Genomic DNA, 23,183 nt, shown 5'->3' with positions numbered 1-23,183 from the left:
ACAAAGAAACAACATCAAATGCAAGAATAAAATACAAACTTTTTATCATCACCACAAATGTGAAATTACAGAATTCACAAGTACAATATGCTAACCAACATAAGAAACTTCATTATAGTAATTTTCAAGATTAAGTTGTGAACTACCACCTAGAGTTGTCCTGGACAATGTTCGGGCCTTTCTTAAATAAGCAATTTTATGCCACCCAGGAAGGTTCTAGATATTGAAAATTAATACCTAGGGCTAACAGACCTAACAAAATATATAGAGTTATCCAAATATATCTTTGATAATTATTTTAGATATTTTGGAAAACCCAAATTTGAAAGGTCATAACTCTCAAACTATTGCTCCGATTGGCTATTATAACCACTTTTCAGAAATGTCAATTCCTGATCTATAGGCTCAAAACTACACAATCTCCCTTTTATTGAGTTTTTGGACCTCATCTAAGCACTATAAGGCCTCCAATGGTGAGTCTAAAGATTTTTTTTCCAAAATATTTTGCCAAAAATTTGCAATAACTTCTCTAATACTTAAGCTAGAGCAATGAGATTTTTATGTTAGACTTATAACTCTAAAATTAACTTTCATGAAGTAAATAAGAAAATTCTAAGCTCATATGAAGAACTTACTAAAAATAGAAAGTTCCTAGTAATAGCAACCCTCTTGTCTACTAGTCCTTATTAAAATAGAAAAGGCTAAAAATAAAAATATTTTTGGGTGATGCAAGATTGCTCTTACACCTAGGGTTCTCCCACATAAATTTGGCTTCTTGTAGGTGGGTGGAAGGGGTGAGATTTACCAAGGATCCACTTAGAGTGTTTAATTTCTTGTTTCTTGATGTCATCAAAATTATATAAGATAGTTTTGAGTCTTGAGTGTATTTGTGCAAACGTAGGATATGGTGCAGAGGATCAATAAAAGAAAATTTGAAGCAAGTTCTTTAAGATGGAAATTGCCACCTCTTAGTCTTGGTCTTCTTCAATCAGGAGCATGTGACATGCCCAAACTAGGTGGACATTTATTGAGCTTATGTGTCTATCTATTGGTATGAATAGAAGAGCAGTCTATGAATGGGGCATCTTTGGTACAAATATGACCATATATCAGGTTACTATTTACTTCTTTATAGTCATGTTGATCTATTTTGTGTTTGTAGCATTGTTAGCAATGGTATTTCTTTGCTCATATAGTGGATTGATCCAATATGGTAGTTTATGTTTTAACACTTTATGTAGCATTTCATTTTGTATCACGTAATCATTCATATGCAAGCAAGGGACCCATTGATATGAATGTTATATTATATCTTATACTATTTTCTCTAGATTTCAAAAACCATTCCTAGCAGACTTTCATAAGTGTTTTTTTTTTTATTCTAGTTTGCAAAGATTTTACATGCACCTAGGCAATTGCACCCTTGTGAATTGTTCAACTAATCTCAAAGAGTTTCTAAAAGTTTCTTCCATTGGAAGTCTATTAACAACCTTGGAAATTGTTCAACAAATATCAAGGAGCTTCTAAAAGTTTCTTCCATTGGATATCTATTATCCAAAAAGTCCCCAAAAATATCCAAAGCTTGAAGTGTTTTCCACCTTAGAGACTACTTCTCCCATAATAAAAAAATCAAATCATCCAAATTCATAAATGGAAAATAGAATCTTGGCCAGAAAATATCTCAAATACCAAAGAGATAGTGTCAATTAATATTTTTTACTCAAATTTATACATAAAGTCAAGCTCCTCCTTCAAACACCTTTAACTTATTTAAACCTTGCAGCTTGCCAAGATTTGATATTGAGTTTTCCTCATCATGGCACTCTATATCAGCCATGGGATACAACCCAAATAGATAGCATACAACCACAAATCATAAAACTAAACACATTAAAGATATCATTAGTCTGTAGCTATAGAGCTACAATTGAGCAAGAAGAACCATCCTCGCTGCCAGATGAGACTTATTCCTATCCTTTAGTATTGGTAGAGAAATTTTGTAAAATTTTATCTTTAGAGAAGAAATCATAGCTTTCAGTGTGAAGTATTTTTCATTTGGATACATCATCCAAATTTGAGCCAACACTAAATTCATGAATTCACTCTATAATATTCTCACATGGTTCACATAGTTTTGGAAAGGAATGGATGTAAAACCTAAGAGCATTATTCTATGAGGGACCACAATCAAATTTAAAGTAAAAAAAATCAAAATAATTTTTACACCATTACATCTTTGAAGTAAAATGGGTTACATCTTGTCATTTCTCTTTACTTGTCGCATCATTTTAAGGTTTTGAACCATTTTTAGTTGGGTTGAAATCTGGACTTTGGTCTTTCATTTGATTGTCAGCCTTCAAGTGACTGTCTTTTCCTTGAACTAAGATTCCATTTGTGGCCTGAACAATAAAATGCCAATTATTTCAAGGACAAATAGAAAAGAAAAATAAAACAATAAAAACATGTTTCTTTACTATTGTGTCATTTGTAATGGCCAAAAATCTAAGATTTATTTTTACTTAACTTTTAAATTTGAATGTTGAATGAAGTTATTTTCTTTTGACACAAAACTTTGTTATGTTGCCCTCTTTTAAAGTACTTCTTATGATAGGTTTCATTTTTATCAACCATGGATATTTTTCAATTGCATTAGAAAATCATTATGATATGTTGAAATTTAAAATATTTTATAGAAAATAGGCAAGTGCGTGTTTTGTAGATTCATCAAGGTATCTTAAATTTAATAGTAAAATGACCGAGGGTGCAACTCTATCAAAAAATATATTGGGAAACCCCTATTAAAATACTAATTATGTATAACCACATGTTATAGATGCACTTGACTTTACCTTCCAAGAATTTTCAGTTTCTTGATTTGATTTTTCTACATTTTACCTTTGATCTAGTGGGAGTAAAAGTTTTTCTGAGCCAAAGCCAAAATTCTTGGATCATGATTTTTTAGGAAGTTACCTTGTAGCTTGGAAACTACAAGTAAACACAATATACATGACTTTTATCACAGTCAGATGGCATGCAACTTGCAAATTCTGAAAGTTTGATATTTTGTCTTCCATTGTAAAATAATACTTTGTCAAATAGAATAATAGAGACTATTGCTTATTTGATATAGAAATATTGTTGCAATAACCCCTTAATTATAGAAAAAGAAGGATAAGACCTTGAATGAGAAGAAAATATTGATTCTCTTGAGTTTATTGAGTTCACATGAAATAAAATAGATAGAGGCCTTCTAGATTGGTGTATAGAATTTGGTTGTTCACCTTGAATTCCTAGTTTAATTGTTGCACCTTCTTGAAATGTTCTTGAAGCAGCTTTGATCCTTATTACATGCTCCTCTCTTTGAAGATTCATTCCCTCTAAAAAGTTGGAAAATTGGTACCTAAAACATAAGATGAAGATATTGAAATGGTAAGGCTTGGAAAAATCACCATGGGAAATTGTTGATGTTGAATCACCTTCGTAAAACTATACCTCATTTTTTTAAAGAATATTGTTGAGTTCAATGTTTTGACATTTCATTCAAGTAGAAATATTTTTTTAACAATGGCACTAGTATCATCACCATTCTCTTTGCACAATTTCCTTTTCTCTAGCTTTTTATAGAATGCATTGAATTCATTTTCGACAACATTGTCACTCCTTCTCAGATCACACAAAAATCAACATTTGGTTGTGTTAGTGTTTTAAAACTACTAAACAACAAAAGGTTCAATACCAAATTGATATTACTCGCACAACCTAAGGATTAACCAATTCCTATTAACAATTACATGTGCAAACTATTTTGACCCAACTTCAACAAAACCAAGGGTGGTTTTCTACTCTTTAGGTTCTACAAAGCCAAGGTGGGTATACCCAGGGGATGATTCAAGGCTAAAAGCTACTGTATGAGAATTATCTTAGTTTCATTTTGATTCTCATCTCATATCCTCAAACACATGCATGATTTTGATATTTTAGATAAAACACATCCGATATAGTAGATTTGGTCAAAATTCTTCTATAGATTTGCAAGTATTCCCAGCAATAGTGGCTAACTAAGGCTAAAACATTCCATGCAAACAAGTGCTGACCACCTTTTGAAATCTTCAAGAAAAGTAAATTAAAGCTGATTGAGATTTTAGATTTGATGCTTCTTCATAGTATACCTATCTGCAGACTGAATTAATTTTGATCAGTGCCTATTCCATTGGGATTTAGAGTCTACTCCAATTTGTAGATCTAATCTATTAACTTACAACAAATATTATCAGCAATTCTTACTAAAGTTCATTCTTATAGACATCCTTTCTATTACCATGAAAATCCCATCAAATTTACTTAATTCATTGAATTAATATCAGTAATGAATTGACATACAACCTAAATGAATTGGATTCAATTGAGCAAGCTTTACTCACACAATCTCAAAATAACTAGGTAACAAAAAAGGAGACAAAATTCAATAAAAATTGATATGGGGATAGCTCAAAACTTGTATTAATTTTCCTTGAAAATTGTATAAAACTATAGTAAACTCAGAAAGACCTTAGAAAGAGACACAAAGATCATTCCATATTGATGTATTCTTAGAAAATTTGTAGATTAAATATATTATAAAGTTTTTTTCTCAAAGACTGGGCTGAAAGAATACTAAGTATGAAACTAAAAATGCAATAGAAATCATACAATTTTCTAGCCTTGGAATCTCACTTATATAACGTGAGATGCAACAAGCTTTAGGCATAGAGAACTGATAGGTGCCTATTACAAGATATATTTACATACACCTATCACAAAAAGACAAAATTGTGAGTAACAAAAAGATTTATGGATCAAACATTCTTTTGTGGGTCCCCTTTTGTTACATCCTTTTATACTAATAATTATCTGATTGGCCACTATTTTGATTCTTCTATGTATACACTTGCTATGCCCACCAATGATGAAATCTATTATGATGATTGCAGATTAACTTCAACCCATGGGTTTTCACTATCTTCATCTTGAACTAACAAAACCACGTTTACCCTTAATTGGTCTTTTATCATGTCCACATCTTGGGCCTCTGAACCTGTAGCTGGAACCAATTAGTGACCTTCATCTTCCTCATCTTTTGGATCTGCTATTGTTATGTCAATAATTTGCACCTTGTCCTCCTATACCTCATCATCATCTGTACCAACCTCTTCTAACTACTCACTAGAAGCAATATCTACCATCCATGTATCAAATTGTGCATCATCTGGCTAGTTGAATTACATAATATCATTTTGCTTCTTAAGTATATACTCAGCCTCATTATCAATACTAACAAATTCTTGTTTCAAAGAATCAAAAAATAACTAGACTTTCACCAATTCATTTATCATGGTGGCCCACCAAGCATGCCCTTTTTCATTTATAACCTTATTCATCCTCAAATAGAATAGGTCATCCAATTCCTTAGCCCATTCATCCTTATTCTTCAATTTATTCTTTCTATCCAAGGCATGAGGAAACAAATCAAATTTTTTATTCTTGTATTTGCTTAAATAAGAAACAACCTTTAGTTGCAAAGAAACTTTTCTATTATCAAAATATGAAAAATCATTAGCAATATCATATGTCTTTTCAATATGGTCATGGGAAAACCTTATAACAAAATAACATAAAAGGTAATTTCTTTCTTTCTCTTTCCTCACTTATTAACAATAGGATTTAGGGCTTCATCATGGGTTTTCAATTCTTCCCATATACTTATTACTTTTACCAACTAGTCATAAAATAGAGGCCATTCAATTTTATCTACTAGATACATTAGAGCCTTCCTAAATTTATCCTCATATTGCATTTCCATCTCCAAATGTAATGCCCAAAGTTTACTTTTTTCTTCCTCAAAATCTTTTGCTATATAATATTGAGGCCTCTGTAGAGTGTTTGGCATTTCTATAAGAGGAGTGGATTTAAAAGGCTCCACTGGAGGGCAAGGATATGTTATTCTAGGTCATATAGACCTCCCCATTAATTTATTCTCAAGTTTAATCCTCTTTTGAACTTCCTTATTGTAGGCTTCCAAAATTATTTCATACTTACTTTGCAATTCAAACATGGCCCTTCCTTCCTTTTTAGCAGTGGCCAAAATAAATTGAGATGAATCTACATTCTAGTGTGCAACCTACACATGAGAGGTATCAGCCACTCTCCTCACAATGATATTTCCTATTAATCCTAAGTCATCTGGCTATGATGAAATAACTCTAGATCCCCTTCTCAATGACCACATAACTAGAGCAACTTGATCTTCACTAAATGAAGTCCCTGCAAACTCCTTTTTACTAGGGTCTTGTAATTCCAAGTGATTTGAAATAGAATTAAAAATTAATGCATCAGCTATATCCCAATTGGGTAACAATAAATTTTTTGAGGCCTTGACCATTTGCCTCCACTCTTTAGGGGTTATGTTTTGGAACTCTTGAATCATCTATTCCTTTATCTAATTTTGTAGGGCTATCTCCTCTAGCTTAGGATGCTCTGTTCTCAATTTGTTGCATCTTTCTTCAAATTTGCTCATGTTAGTTCTCCATGCAAATTGGCAGAAAGCCCTAGATTTGACAAAATTGTCATCTAATAATTTTTTTTGACTTGCTTGTTCCAACATAGGGTCTAATTCCCTTCCTCTATAATCTACAACTGTCAACTCAAAACTTAGCACTAGAGGCTCTTGGGGATCTACTTCATCTATTTCTAATTGTGTAACAAAAACTCCCCCTTGGAATCCCAATTGTTCAATTTTCTCTTTAGTGAGCTATTCTTCTTCAATTCTCATAAGGGTCTATGATGGTGAGTATTCCTCAACATGAGGATCCTCTTCCCTTATTAGTTTTTGCCTTTTAAGGAAGGACTTAGGAGGCCTCTCTTCCAAGACATCACTAGTGGATTCAATTATTTGTTTGCCTTTGTTCATAGTGGTCCTTTTATTCTGAATAATAGTATACCTTGGCCTTTTTTGGATAATTAATTGACCTGCCCCTATGTTGGGAGTAAAACCTAGTTTTCTCATTACTTCCTTGGCCTTATCTAGGTAAAATATAATAAATAATTGTTTCTTTTCATTTATTGTCTCCATTATTTCAGGAAAGGTATTTATAAGTTTATTTATCTTATCTACATTTGTAATTGAATTTTCCAAAGGACTATAATCTGCATCAAAACAATGAATGAAATCCAAAACTTTAGAGAAGACTCTCCACTTTTGCTTTCTAGTCTCCTGCTCTTGAAAGGAGTACTCATTCCTTATTATGTCTTTAGGAAAATAGAATTCATGCTCAACTTTACCAAGCTTAATTCTATATCTCATATCCAAATGATAAAATCCCTTAGAATCACAAAAATGAGGGTGAGAAATAGCCATCTTATAAGGATCCAAAATCTTGTTTAGAGAAAGCCAGCCCCCTTTTGTGACTACAAAATGATGGGTCATTGTGAAAGTGGTTAAATTTGACCCCCCTTGATCTTTTCAAATAAAAGGTTTCCTTCACTCCTCCCAACTGCCACAAAAATTCAGCCACTCCTACCTTCAAGGTCACTTGGTAAGGTAGTACATGAGGGCTCCCTTTAAAGCCATAAATTCTGAATATAATAGAAATAGAGTATGGGATGATATCTCCCCAATTGTGTGAAACTTTCAAACCACTAGGATTATCCATAGGCTAGTGAGATTCATTAGTGCCTTGGGGAATTTGGGATTATCACTCAATATGAGGCATCTCAACCTGGAAGCAAAATATGATGCAGAAGCATCTAGAGGTATAAGGGCAATCCTATGTCACCCAAAAAAATACCTAGACTTAGTTTCTATTTCATGTGTTTTCATTTCTAGATACCCATTTGGGTCAAATAAAGGTTCCAACTCTCATAGTTCCACTATTAGTGTTCTAAGTTAGAGTTTTTAAGCACCTTGGGATATGTGTAAATGCTAGAAAAATAAGACTATGTAATTGAGCCATAATTATGGTGAGTTAGAAGGTGAAATTTGGAGGGATGATCGTAATTGTAATTTAGAACATTCTAGAAAAAGAATAAGGTCAAAAGGCCCCACAATTAGAAAGTTATTGCAGTTTTTCAATTTTTGGAGACCTCCTAAGAATGCTTCAAAGTCAAATTTGAGGCACAAAATGACCTTGTATAGGCCTAAAAAATGGGGGATGAGTGAAGCTGGTCCATAGGGCTATAGAGCACTCTAAGAGCTTTTCAAAAATGTAAATGGTTCATCAATCAGAGCTACAGTTCAAAAGTGATGCCTCTCGAAAGTTCGGCTACCATTTCTAGATTCTTCTAATTTTGTGTTGACTTTGAATGTGACTTCTAGAGCCTTCTATTTTGGTAGTGGATGCCAACTAGCACTTTCTAGAATTTATTCCTAATTCTTAACCTTTGGGGGTCTATTTAAGGACATTTCTAGCATAGTAAGAGGCAGTTCAGAGTAGAGTTTGAGAGAAGGTACTAGGAGAAGAAATTATCTCCAAATTTATACTATTGTAAGCCCATAGGGCATGTTTTGGAGTCTGTTTACTCTGCACTAAGTGTATTGGCATATTTTCATAGTTAATAAAGTTTTCCCTTTCTTGTTGTATCCATTTTGTACTTGAGTTGTGTCTCCATCAAGTGGTATCAGAGTAAGGTTTTCTTGAGTGTTTAGATAGAGCACCGACTGTGAGGCAGTTTGCAACAGGACTGTGTGGTTGTGGGTTTGAGTTAAGAAGATGCCTCCATGAAGAGAGCATGGTGGAAGGGCTAGAGCTATTAATCCTAAGGAGATTAGGGACCTCCAAAGGCAAGTTCAAGCATTGCAGGAGGAGCTTCGTAGAGGAACAAATGTTGCTACAAGAGATGAAAGTGAGGACAACAATGAAGAAGAAGACATTGGACACGAAGGGGAAGTTGAAGGGGAAGTTCTAAATCAGGTAGAAGAGAGGCTTTTTAGGGCCATTAATAAGTTTGGAAAAAGACCTACGATTGAGGTGGGTGTATTTTCAGGAAATCTGAAATGGGATGAGTTGATCGACTGGATCAATGAACTAGAGGAGTACTTTAAGTATGAGGATATTAGGGACCCAAATAGGGTTAAGTTTGTAAAGGCCAAACTAAAAGGTCATGCCAAAATCTTGTGGCAAGAGGTTCAATTGAAAAGAAATAGAAGAGGAAAGGAGAAGATCACAAGGTGTGATCACATGGTGGACAAACTAAAGAAGCAGTTCATTCTTGTTGACTATGAGCTTGATTTGTTAAGAAGATGCATGGGTTAAAGCAAGTAGGAAAATCAGTCTAGGAATATATGGAGGAGTTTTACCGACTTTTTATTAGAGTAGGGCATGCAAAAACAAATAAGAAGAAGGTTGCTCATTATATCAGTGGTTTGCAACCTAGCATCCAGGAGGAATTAAGTCTAGTAAGAATGACCAACATTAAAGAGGCATACCAGTTTTCCCTACCAGTTGAAGAGAAGCTAAATAAAAGGTTTGAAGGGAGACAAAGAAGGTGCAGTCAAGGAGGAAGGGGCGGTGGTAGGTCATCTGGAGGCTGAAATGAGACCCAAAAAAATAATGAAGATGTGGGTACTAGTAGGAACCAGAGGAACAAGGAATTGAACTGCTCTCGTGATCAAAACTTTGCAGATCAAAGAGGAAGAGGTAGAGGATGTGGACAAGGTTCAAGAAGATGAGGCTTCCATGGTACCTATTTCCATTGTAATGAACAAGGTCATCATGCATTTAATTTTCCTCAACGACAAGGAAGGATAGATAGGAGAGATGAGGGCCAAGCTAGGGTTGCTCATGTGGATGAGGATGCACAGTTATCACATTCAAAGGATGCAGAAAGAGGAGAGACTTTAGTAAATGAAAGGGTCCTACTAAGTGGTGAGATTGAACCAGGAAAAAGGAGGAGTCTATTTTGTACCAGGTGCAAGTGTGAGGATAAATGTTGTGATATGATCATTGATGGTGGTAGTACTAACAACTTGGTGTTAGAAGAGATGGTCTTTAAGCTGAAGCTCAAGAGGGAGAAACACCCCCAACCCTATTAGATCACTTGGGTGAAGGATGATCATAAGGTCCTAGCAAGTGAACAATGTTAAGTGAAGTTCAAAATTGGAAGTTACCATGATGAAGTTATTTATGATATTATTCCAATGGATGTCTACAATCTATTGTTGGGAAGAATGTGGTAGTTTGATAGGCATGCAGTACATGATGGTCATGCAAACACATACTCTCTAACAAAGGATGGAGTTCATCAAAAATTGAAGCCCATGATAAAGGAAGGTGAAAAGGTATGTAGCAGTGCTAGGATCTATCTTGTTGATGGAAGAAAGTTTTTGGATGGCATGAAACATCAGTGTATGTGTTATGCTTTGATTCCTAAAAAAGATAAGGAAGGTAATAGTGAAATGCCACTTGAAGTTTTAGATTTATTAAGCGAGTTTGGGGATATCATCTTTGGTAATGTTCTAGAAGGATTTCCACCAGTAAGGAAAATCAGTCATCAGATAGATTTAATTCCTGGTGCTAGTTTTCCTAATAAGACTACTCATAGGATGACTCCTACTGAAACTAAGGAGCTAAATAGACAAGTTCAGGAGCTATTGAAGAAGGGTTTGATTTGAGAGATCCTAAGTCCATCAGAAGTTCCTATAGTACTAGCACTAAAGAAGGATGGAGAGTGGAGAATATGTACAGACTCTCGAGCTATAAATAGGATAACCATCAAGATCGATTTCCTTTGCCAAGAATGGATGATCTTATGGACTATTTGAGTGGAGCTTAGTACTTCATAAAGATATATCTCAAGAGTGGCTATCACCAGATATGGAAACGAGAAGGAGATGAGTAGAAAACTACCTTCAAGACCAAGGAAGGTCTTTATGAGTGGCTAGTCATGCCCTTTGGATTGATGAACGCTCCAAGCACCTTCATGTGGCTTATGAATTTGGTACTTAAGAAGTTCTTGGGAAAATTTGTTATTGTCTATTTGGATGATATTTTAATTTTCAGCAAGACCTTGGAAGAGAATTTAGTGCATATTTGTAGTGTCCTTGAAAGGTTGAGGGAAGAGAAACTGTTAATTAATTTGAAGAAGTGTAGCTTTTCTAGAAAAGAGTTAGTCTACTTGGGGTTTGTTGTATCACCTGAAGGTCTCAAAATGGATCCAGAGAATGTAAAAACCATCTTGGAATGGCCTACTCCAAGGTCTACTATTGAGGTGAGATCATTTCATGGTCTGGTTAGTTTTTATAGGAAGTTCATTGAGAATTTCAGTGGCATATGTGCACCCTTGACTGACACAATAAGAGGGGATAGAAAAGAGTTGAAATGGACTGCGGTAGCTATGACAAGTTTTGAATTGCTAAAGAAGAAGGTGATAGAACAAATTGTGTTGGCACTTCCTAATTTTAGTAAGGTGTTCCAGGTGGATTGTGATGCTAGTGGCAGTGTTATTGGGGCTCTATTGAGCCAAGAAGGTAAGCCTATTGCATATTTTAGTGAAAAATTGAATGATGCAAAGAAGAAGTATTCTATTTATGATCAAGAGTTCTATGCAATAGTTCAAGCCTTAAAGAAATGGAGGCATTGTTTATTGCTAAAGGAATTTGTTTTATATACTCATCACCAGGCATTATAGTACCTAAATAGCCAAGGTAAATGAAACCAGAGGCATATGAAGTGGTTAGAGTTCTTGCAGAGCTATACATTTGTGTTGAAGCATAGAACTGAAAAGTCTAATAGGGTTGCAGATGCATTGAGTAGGAGGTAGTTGTTGCTTATAGTAATGCAAGTTGAAGTAGTTGGGTTTGACGAACTCAAGAATCTGTACACTAAGGATCTTAATTTTTCTAAAGCATGGAAAGCTTATAAAGAACCTATTGCTATAGATAGAACCAAGTTGTTAGACTATTTGATTCAGGATGGTATGTTGTTCAAGGGTAGTCATTTGTGCATTCCAAGGAGTTTCATGAGGGAAAATCTGATCAAGGAGAAATATAGTGGAGGGATGACAGGACATTTTGGTCGAGATAAGACCATTTCCATTCTTAGAGAACATTATTTTTGGCCTCAAATTTCATAGGATGTGAAGAAGTTTGTATAGAGTTGTCAAATTTGTCAAGCGGCCAAGGGATTTAGTCACAATACTGGACTATATCAGCCATTGCCTATTCCATCAAAGCCATGGGAGGACATAAGTATGAATTTTGTTCTTGGATTGCCGAGGACACAAAGGGGTAATGAATTAGTATTTGTGGTGGTTGATAGGTTCTCCAAAATGGAATATTTCATTCCATGCCACAAAACTCATGATGTCATCCATATTGCTGACTTGTTTTTCAGAGAGGTGGTGAGACTACATGATCTCCCAAGGAGTATAGTTTCTGACAGAGATAGTAAATTTGTGGGGTATTTCTAGAGAACATTGTGGAAGAAGTTGAGAATAGACTTGAAATTCAGTTCCACGCATCACCTACAAACTAACGGCTGAACAGAAGTGGTAAATAGAAGTTTGGGCAATTTGCTGAGATGTTTAGTTGGGGATAAGCCCAAGGGATGGGATTTGATTCTACCACAAGTGAAATTTGCTTACAATAACTCTATCAATAGGAGTACTAGTAGATCACCATTCCAAATTGTATATGGAAGTAGCCCAAGGACTGCACTAGAATTGAGAAAGATGGAGCAAAGGGAGAGGACAAGTGCTGAAGTAGAAGAATTTGCTGAACATATCAAGCACATACATGAGGAGGTCTAGGCACACATTATCAAGATGAATCAATAGTATAAAGCTAGGGCTGATCAAAGGAGAAGACATAAGGAGTTCCAAGTAGGGGATCTAGTCATGGAACACTTAAGAAAGGAAAGATTTCTAGTAGGTACTTACAACAAGCTGAAGATGAAGAAATTTGGCCCTTGCAAAATTCTGAAGAAACATGACTTAAGAAATGCATATGAGGTGGAGTTGCCAGATAGAATTCACATTTCTCCTATTTTCAACATCATAGACTTTACAGAGTATCATGATGATGGTGCAGATGCTGGAGCCATGTCCAATTCTTACTTCTAAGAAGGAGGAGATAGAAGAGATTCTAGATAGTTGTGTGGGCAAGAGTACTAGAAATAGGAAGTATGAAGAGTGCCTGGTTAAGTGGAAAGGACAACTGATAGAGGACTCAACTTGGATATCAACAGGTTAGGTTTTCCATTTGGGATTTCCTCTACCATCCATAAAGTGATAGGGTCACTTTTTAATTTACCTTAGCTGTTTGATGCAAGAGCATCCAGAGGTATAAGGGTAATCTTGTGTCACCCAAAAAAATACCTAGACTTAGTTTCTATTTCATGTGTTCTCATTTCTGGATATCGATTTGGGTCAAATAAAGGTTCCAACTCTCACAGTTCCACAATTAGTGTTCTAAGTTAGAGTTTTTAAGCACCTTGGGATACGTGTAAATGCCAAAAAAATAGGACTATGTAATTGAGCCATAATTATGGTGAGTTAGAAGGTAAAATTTGGAGGGATGATGGTAATTATAATTTAGAACATTCGAAAAAAAGAATCAGGTCAAAAGGCCCCACAATTAGAAAGTTATTACAGTTTTTCAATTTTTGGAGACCTCTTAAGAATGCTTCAAAATTAGGTTTCAGGCACAAAATGACCTTGTACAAGCTTGAAAAGTGGGGGATGAGTGAAGCTGGTCCATAGGGCTATAGAGCACTCTAAGAGCTTTCCAAAAATGTAAATTGTTCATCAATCAGAGCTACAGTTCAAAAGTTATGCCTCCTGGAAGTTCGACTACCATTTCTAGATTCTTCTAATTTTGTGCCGACTTCTAATGCAACTTCTGGAGCCTTCTATTTTGGTGATGGATGCCAACTAGCACTTTCTAGAATGCATTCCTAATCCTTAACCTTTGGGGGTCTATTTAAGGACATTTCTGGCATTGTAAGAGGCAGTTTAGAGTGGAGTTTGAGAGAAGGTACTGGGAGAAGAAATTATCTCCAGATTTATACTATTGTAAGTGCATAGGGCATGTTTTGGAGTCTATTTACTTTGCACTAAGTGTATTGGCATATTTTCATAGTTAATAAATTTTTCCCTTTCCTGTTGTGTCCATTGTGTACTTGAGTTGTGTCTCAATCAAAATACCTATCAAACTTGACAAAGCTAGCCTTCTCTTCATCCCAAGTCATATTTGCACTCCATAATTGGACTGGTAGTTTTTCTCCATTTTCTTCTTTGTTTAACTCCATTTTTTTACCAAAATATGTGGCTCCTTTAAACAAAAACATGTGCATCAACAAAGAATAACGGCCAAAAGTTTTTTCCACCTTGCCCTTAGCAATCCCAATTAGTCCATTATGAATTTCCTCAGCTAAGTAAGAAGCAAAATAAAAAATTACATCCACACCAAAAGATGAAATTTGAGTAACCATATACATAAAATCCATAGGCATAAACTCCTCTTCATCTCTCCCAAAAACTTTGCACAGGGTCCTATATATCTCTATAGCCTTGGTGTTAAAGTATGCCCTTTTGAAAGGTTCCTTGAAGGCTACTATTATTACTGGTAGAGTTCTAGTTTTACCTATATGTGCCTATGCCCTTTTGAAAGGTTCCCTAAAGGCTACTATTATTGCTGGTAGAGTTCTAGTTTTACCTATATGTGCCTTCAATGCACCTTGCCTAATGGCATTGTTCTTGGATATATATTCCTTTTCTAACCCTTTCAAATCAATGGGTACATGATAATCAGTGAGAGGCCCTAAACCAAAAACTTCCCTAATTTCATCTGGGTTGACTATAATTAGGACCTCACCATCACTTCTTCTCACTACTCTAATGGCTTGGTCAAAGTTCTTTGCCATAGCTTCAAGAAGATCATAATCCATAAAAACACTAAGAACCACCAATTTTGCTAAATCAAAATTCCAAATATTAACATGTGGGGTAGAAAGGTTCTCTAAAAACCATTTCTTCAACAAATTTAGACTAGTTTGAGAGGTATTAGCATCCTAGACCCAATTCCCCTTGTCATACAATCCATCTTCTATTCTCAACCTAGGGTTTAATGAGTTAAGCTTTTTAACTTGTACAGTTTCAATAGTGGAGTTAGGGAGCAACTCAAGCAAATCATCATGGACATTCCTATCCAAATAATTCTCTTGACTAGAAAATACCTTCTATGGAGGTATCTTTGATTATAATTTGCAAAAACTAAGACACTACAAAGATTATATTGTAAATACTTACATGATTCTTTGCTCATTTCTCTTTGTAATCATACAATGTCTTCACAAACAATAGAAATTTGCTTCATGCTCTTGTCAAACTCAACACAACCTTCTCAGTAATGGCTTATACTTAGGAAAAGGCTTGAAATATTTGTTCACATGAGATGGAACTAAAAAAATCTTATGTATTATACTCTATTTTTCTTTCACATGAGAAGCTTTCATTCCTCATAAATGCACAGAGTGGCACCACCTTCTACATTTAAATTTACATAGTTGATTTTCAAAAAATCCTATGATCCAGGTATGTAGGCAAAGATGATTCACATTCCACTTGACATGTTGGTAATCAACCCAATGAGATTTTTTCATGTGTATAGTTCCTTCATTGTTGGCATTTTAGTCTAGACCCACTGATGATTGAAGACATGTCTTATCAAGTCGCTACCTCGCTATACATAAAGAGTGAGCACCTTGCTATAGTGAGGTAGTGATGATCATTGATTCTGCATTGATCACATGGAGGACATTTGATGCATTACTTAAGAGAAATATGGTGGGCCCTTAGTCGCTATGTCGATATACATATCATTCGAGCAACTTATCATAGTGAGATAGTGATGATCATAGATTTGAAATTGATCTAAGGGTGAGAAAACTACATGATGTGCACAAGATGTGGTGGGTCCCCTGGTTGCTATGTCACATAGAGTAAAAAGTGCACATCTTTCCATAGTGAGGTAGTGACAATTGTTGATCCAAGCTTGATCGAATGATCAAAATCTTTCATATGACTTATGAATGGAGCATGGGTTTAGGTTATTGATGATGTGAGAATATCCTATACAATAGGCATATAAAACCACATTTTAATCCTAGTCACATTGCCATGTTGCTTGGGTCCCACCATCTGTTCATTTCACAGTTGGGCGCTATGTCGCTAATGATGAGACGCATAGTTTTCATGATAGCGACATAGTAATCTCCAGTGCCTTCACTTTCCTCAGTGCATACATGTATCCCACTAGATGCCACCATGTCCCAAAAACTATATAACTAATACTTGATGGAGCATGTGTCTAGGACCCACCTTCTTAAAATGTTGTCACATTATTACTTTCCATCAAGGTGCTATGTTGCTAACGGTGAAGATCAAAAATTTCTTGACAGTGACATAGCGACCTTCAGTGTCTTATCAAAACTCAACACCAGAGAGATAAAAGCAAGTCAAGTCATAATCACCCTCATTAATGCTTCTGACATAACAATAAAATTGCATGTCCACCATGCCACTTGAGAAGCTTATGGTCACTATCATCTATAATTTTTGTGAAGGCACCATGTGGCTAATGGTGAAGTGCACAAATTTTTTGATAGCAACATGGTGACCAATCAAAAAAATTTGATTTTTGCTGATGCCTTTTGTATTTCACTATTTTGATTCCTTTTCCAATTTTGATAGGTCTAACATGAAAAATGTGACCAAATACTTCAAATACAATACAATCTTCGATCATCGCACTTCCATTTTACAACATCACCCTTCAAATTCACCGCAGTCACTATGTTGCATAGGGTAACATACTTGCATCTTTTGATAGCAACAATGTGACTGCCATTGATCTTGTGTTGATTAGACAGTATACATCAAGAGGTAAAAGGTCATATGGGGGTGCAAAAGATTTGAACCTCTCAAGGAATATTCAAAATTTAAAAAACAAAAAGTTTTGCGCCCAAAAATTTTAAAAGGAATGAAACCTATGATTTCAAATTTTTTTTCAAAGGCTAACAAATTCGGAGGACCAAAGACCAAAAACCCTATTCACCATTAATGGATTCAATTCTTATTTTTTTGTACCTAGATTGGGAAAATTTTATCTTGCAAAAAATCAAACCAACAGGTTGCACAAAATTACCTAGATGAATAAGAAATTTCAAGTACATCTCATAGAATGATGATAATAGAGGTTAACAATAAATTTCTTTTACAAATAATTAAGATTTTATAATATCGATAGTGCAATAAAGTACTTATGGATTACTAATCAACATTTAGATATTTTAATTCCTTCCTAAAGAAACTATATCCTATTTGTACATCACGGTCTTGATAAAATTTACTATGTACCTACCTTGAACAATATATATAATGATTGTCCATCTATTTCCATATTCTTTATGCATCTACATTGAGAAAAGAATAATAATGCTATGATGATTGAACTCTTAGACCCATGCACACATTATACTCACTAATATTAATAATTTTCTTGAATGCTAAATTTACAACCTCAATGGTTGATCCAAAAGGTTTGAATTCATAAGAATTTGATGGTATTATGAGTGTTCATCCTTTTGTAGTGCTATGAGTAAAAAATCTCCTCACTACTCTAAAATAATATTTAATTTGTTAATTGAAGTTTATCTCAAACAAGATCTTGTTCTCTTCTTGTAACCAACCACCTTTTTTGTAAGGTACACTCACGTATTTGTTTCACCTACAATACAAATAAGAAAAACTTTAGCTAACCATCATTTACATCAAAATTCTTCAATAACTAAGCTAATAATGATTAATAGTCAAACTGCCATGTGCTTAAAATTTACAATTCTCAACATCCCTACATTGTCTTTCTATTTTGTTCCCCAACTAAGATGCAATGAAAAACCACTTATATTCATAATAGGAGCATTATATTTTCATATATTATCATACAATAATGTGTTGCAATTAAAAATGGGAAAGTAAGTTCTAGTGGGGGGGAGGAGGGGGGTGAATCATCACTTAAAACTTTAACCTCTAAATCATTTTTCACCATACATCCATAACACATAACACATACATTTCGGTTACCCAGAAATCCTCCAAGGAGAACGTAAAATAGGGGTGGGGATGACACCCACAAATCTTCACTACTATAGTTGTAAAGTGTGGCCTATTATAGCTACAAATTTTTAACCACAAACTATGATATACCTGGTGAAAGTTCTACCTTGTCAAAGGCTTACAAGACTATTAGGTCTCACCTTGATTAAAGGATTTTAACTCATAACTAAGTAAGCACTTTATTAAGAGATTTACAAAATCCAATTAAGACTACTCAGTTGAGAGATTTACTTTGTAACACCTATTAGCATAGTTAAGCACTTGATCCTTCGATAAGAACCTTCCTTCTTTCAGTGAGATCTCATCTTTAGTGGTTATCTCTTGATCCTCATTATTAGATCTATCTTCTCTACCCTTTCACTAGTTATCCTTTTTCTTCTCAAACTAATTCTGCATTGTAGCTCCATAACTTTGCCATCATTTCAACCTTGAAATTCTCTCTTCCCATCCTCCTTTGCATGAATAATGTTCTATAGGGTTTACCTCTTTTTGTAGGCATTATGGAGATGGGCTGGGTTAAAATTAATGGTTGTGGTCAATCCTTATTTCTACCTAACTCTTCCCTTTATTTGATTGGCTGCAAGTATTAGTATAGGAATTTGTAATATGATTGGAACCTTATTTCTTAATATTAAAAATTCATGTTCATGTCGACATTAATAGACCCTAATGCTTGACCTTCACCATGCTTTATATCCTAGTACTTAGCTTGTGAATGGCTCATCACTCACTCTTTCTCAAAACTTGAATCACTTGACACACACTATTTTCTTGTCTCCTTTTTCTTGCTTGATACCTAAGTTACTTGGTGCAAATTGATTGCTTAGCCCATACTAGTGCTCAACACTAACTATCATATTACTCAGCATGTATTGTTTGGAGGCTTCTGCTTGACATACACTATGCACATGGCTTGCACTATTCTTTGCTATATAATGACTACATGCTATGTCACTACTTTGTCAGAACCATAATGAGATTAAAAATCTCCCCCTTTCACATGAATGGATAAAGCACTTTGTCATGGCATATACAATCTTATTGTATGCATAAGTCAAACAATATATTATCTCTATTTGGCTCCTATACAAAATTTCAAAATCTCAAAATTTACAAAAGATATTTTTGTCTCCCATACCATATTACTCCAATAAGTAAATACTTCATTTCATTTTTGTAGCTCCTTCTTAGTAGATATCTTCCTTGAAAAAATAAAGCTACAACATCTTCAAAATGCTCATTTTTTGACACTTATGTCATTTGGATGGTACGTTGATAGTGTATTTGTCAAAAAAGTAAAGTTCCATTATAATTCCCAAAGAGGAATCCCAATTATTACTAGCAACATCTAAAGATTGAATCTATATTTCTAGATTCGCCACCATATCTACTAGACTATAATGTCCCCTTTCAAGACATTACTCATTTTCCTTTTATTTATAATATAAACTTCATAAATATCCATTTCATATCCCCTTTCCTGTCTTGATGCTTCTCTTATATAAAATTTCAAGGGAAAATATCAGTCTTTTCATATATTATGTAATAATAATATAAAGTTATTATTTTATATAATATTACTAATATTAATTTATCACATACACATCAATTTTTACATATTGAAGAGTATGTAATAACTCATAAATTATATGCTTAATATATATAATATCGATTACTATTTTATTATTGTATAGTAAAATAGTTTAAATATATTATGTTATTATTATTTGAATATGTATATGCCTATTATTATATATAACATATATTATAATTAACCTTAATATTACTATATATTATATATATTTATATATTACATGTAAATATATCCAAAATATTAATATTTTTATCTTATTTGTTATAAATAATATTTATATTATAAAATAGAAGATAATAATATTATTTTAATAATCTAGTATTGATAATTAATCCTTATTTCCTATTAAAATCTATTCTAAAATTGGGAACATCATAGTCCTCCCCTCTCAAATTGCTTGTCCTCAAGCAATTGATTTGATCCTCATTTACTCATAGTGTGGATCCATTCTCTTTCCCACATATGTGTTACACTTGCAAAGTAAACATGTTAGTATATAATAGGATGTACAAGAACATATGAATGAAGACACAAAGTAGACACTTAATAAATGAAAATGCCATGCAAACATGAGGTAGACACACAAATGCATGAAGACACAAAGAAGACATGAAGCAAACATATTAATGCATGAAGATATGATGTAGACACATAGTATACATATTATAACCTTGCTTACAAATTGAAATAAGAAAAAGGTAAGGAAATGTTTTACCACTTTGATCATGAATGTCATGCTCCTTTCCCCATCTCAATATCAAAAGTTCTTGAAGATGCATATTTTAAAAAACTTTTCTATAGCTAGTACTATAATAGGGTGTATAATTCCATAGTGGATGGTAGATTTATTGTTGGCCAAGTTTGGACACGCTCAACTTGGGGCTCCCTCAAATTTTTAATCCATACTAGGATTCTCTTGCCCCAACACAACTAATTTACTCCTCCACCTGTGCACACTCCCTACCCACTATGTAAATGTTTATTTTGATTATGTATGGGAGGTTTACTACTTCTTGAGTTTGGACATGCTTAGCTCGGGGCTTCCTTAGATCTTAAAATCCATATTGGGATTCTTTTGCCCCAACATGACCAATTTACTCCTCCCCCTTTGTACACTCCCTATCCATCATGAATTTTATCACCAAGAGGTTTAAATAATATTAACAATTTTTGGTAATGTCAATATTCCCCATGTATAAAATTGCATAATGGAGGGTAGAGTGTATGATAAAAATTAATTTGTCTCTTGATGCTATTCCTATTTATATATTTGGATGCAATTAGGAATTACATTTCAATAATATTAGAAATTATAATTATATTTTGGATTAGTTGCATCCCCTTTAAAAAAATAATATAGATTTCATAAAATATGAACATAATCTAATTTAGATATTATACATCTATAATATTTCAAATTGTATAATATTATCCTTACATGATATCTTAAATTCATAATATCTATTTCTACATATAAATAAAGTAAGAAATGAGAATAATGCACACCTTATATGTAGTGCTTCAGCACACCTTATCCACACTCTCATCAATGATGAAATATGTTTATCCACTATTCATGTGGCACTGTGTTGGGTGGTGTGGTTAGATACTTGTCTTTTTTTAATGGAAATCATATTTTCCTATTATCCGCCTGTAATATAACATCTAATCCCTTATCATTTGGCTTGAACAATCCAATATGAGCACGACTTGATTAGTTGGGGTCTCATGAGTAATTTTCCTTACACAATATCTGGATACCTTGATTTCAAATTTCTATTTGTAATCATAATATACCCCAAAACTTTAATTATAATCTTGTTTTGGAAATGAAATGTCTCATCTTTATAGTTGATTGAGATATCACATAACCATGGTTTGGAAAGGTGCAAATACATTTCGAGAATGCATAAATGTACTCGTTGATCTTCACACACTATAAATGCTCTGATAGGGTTTGACAAATGTCTTGGTCTCTTAGAGGACCCAAGAAGTAAACTTCTCACAACAAGAAATTGAGTTTTCCTTTATTGCTTTTTTTTCATAACATGTTTAACACTAGCTTGTTGAATATCTCAGATGTTATGAATTAGAAGTTCCTTGAATCACTATTTGACCCTTGGAATTAACAATGACAAAGTAAGTTTTCAGCTTTTGGGGGGAGGGTGGGGGGGTGTATCATCACTTGAAACTTTAACCTCTAAAACATTTCATAGACATCCATCTCATAACTTAACATGTAAACTGAAATAAGTAATAATTCATCACATCCAAAGCATGAAATAAATCAACACATAGCACATAAGATTTTGGTTACCCAGAAACCCTCAAAGGAGAAGGTAAAATTGGGGTGGGGATGACACCCAAAAATCTTCACTATTGTAGTTGTAAAGTGTGGCCAATTATGGCTACAAATTTTTGATCACAAACTATGATATATAAACATCTACCTTGTTAAAGGCTTACAAGACTATTAGGTTTCACCTTGATTAAATGATTTTAATTCACAACTAAGTAAGCACTCTGTTAAGAGATTTACAAAATCCTATTAAGACTACTCGGTTAAGAAATTTACTTTGTAACACTTTTTAGAATGATTCAACACTTGATCCTTCGGTTAGCACATTGCTTCTTGATGTGAGATCTCCTCTTTTCTAGTTATCTCTTGATCCTCCTAATTAGATCTATGTTTTATATCCTTTCATTGTCTATCCTTGTTCTTCTCAAATTGATACTGCATTATAGGCCCATAATGTAGCTAAAACAATCTCCCCCTTTCACATGAGTGGCTAAAACACTTTCTCATGGCATATACAATCTAATTGTATGCATAAGTCAGACAATATATTATCTCTATTTGGCTCCTATAAAAAATTTCAAAATTTCAAAATTTGCAAAAAATGTTGTTGTCTCCCATACCTTATTACTCCCCTAAGTAAATACTTCATTTCATTTTTGTAGCTCCTACTTAGTAGATATCTACCTTGAAAAAAAAAAGTTACAACATATTCAAAATCCTCATTTTTTGACACTTATGTCATTTGGGTGGTACACTGATAGTGTGTTTGTCAAAAAATGGCTTTTTAATTTCCATTATGATTCCCAAAGAAAAATCCCAATTATTACTAGCAACATCTAAAGATTGAATCTACATTTCTAGATTCACCACCATATCTACTAGACCTTCTTGAGTAGAAACATGAGGATCTTTCTTCATCAATGTTTCTACATAGGCTAGTTCCTTCTACAAAACTTGCATGTGTGGAGTCAACATGGACTAAATGCTAATTAGTGTTGATCTAGTATTTGCATCCTTTCTTCAACTCGAAAAGCCTACTCTATGTTTGCAGTAATCTCATTAAATGAATTTGACTAGTGACAGGAGATTTCTTTAATGTAGTACCTATTAACTATAAATCTTCTTGTAGATCATCAATTGACT

At 33.9% G+C, this 23,183-nt stretch overlaps 1 pseudogene; it reads right to left on the bottom strand.

The window, feature by feature from the left end:
• Positions 1–1,913: 1,913 nt before the first annotated feature.
• LOC149557707 (uncharacterized) overlaps positions 1,914–23,183 on the bottom strand; it is a 32,578-nt pseudogene continuing 11,308 nt past the window's right edge.

Source organism: Cupressus sempervirens, chromosome 5, assembly GCF_028749045.1.
Source record: "Cupressus sempervirens isolate cs-2001-9-10 chromosome 5, ASM2874904v1, whole genome shotgun sequence".
Classification (NCBI taxonomy): domain Eukaryota; kingdom Viridiplantae; phylum Streptophyta; class Pinopsida; order Cupressales; family Cupressaceae; genus Cupressus; species Cupressus sempervirens.
This window is presented reverse-complemented; position numbering and strand designations above follow the sequence as displayed.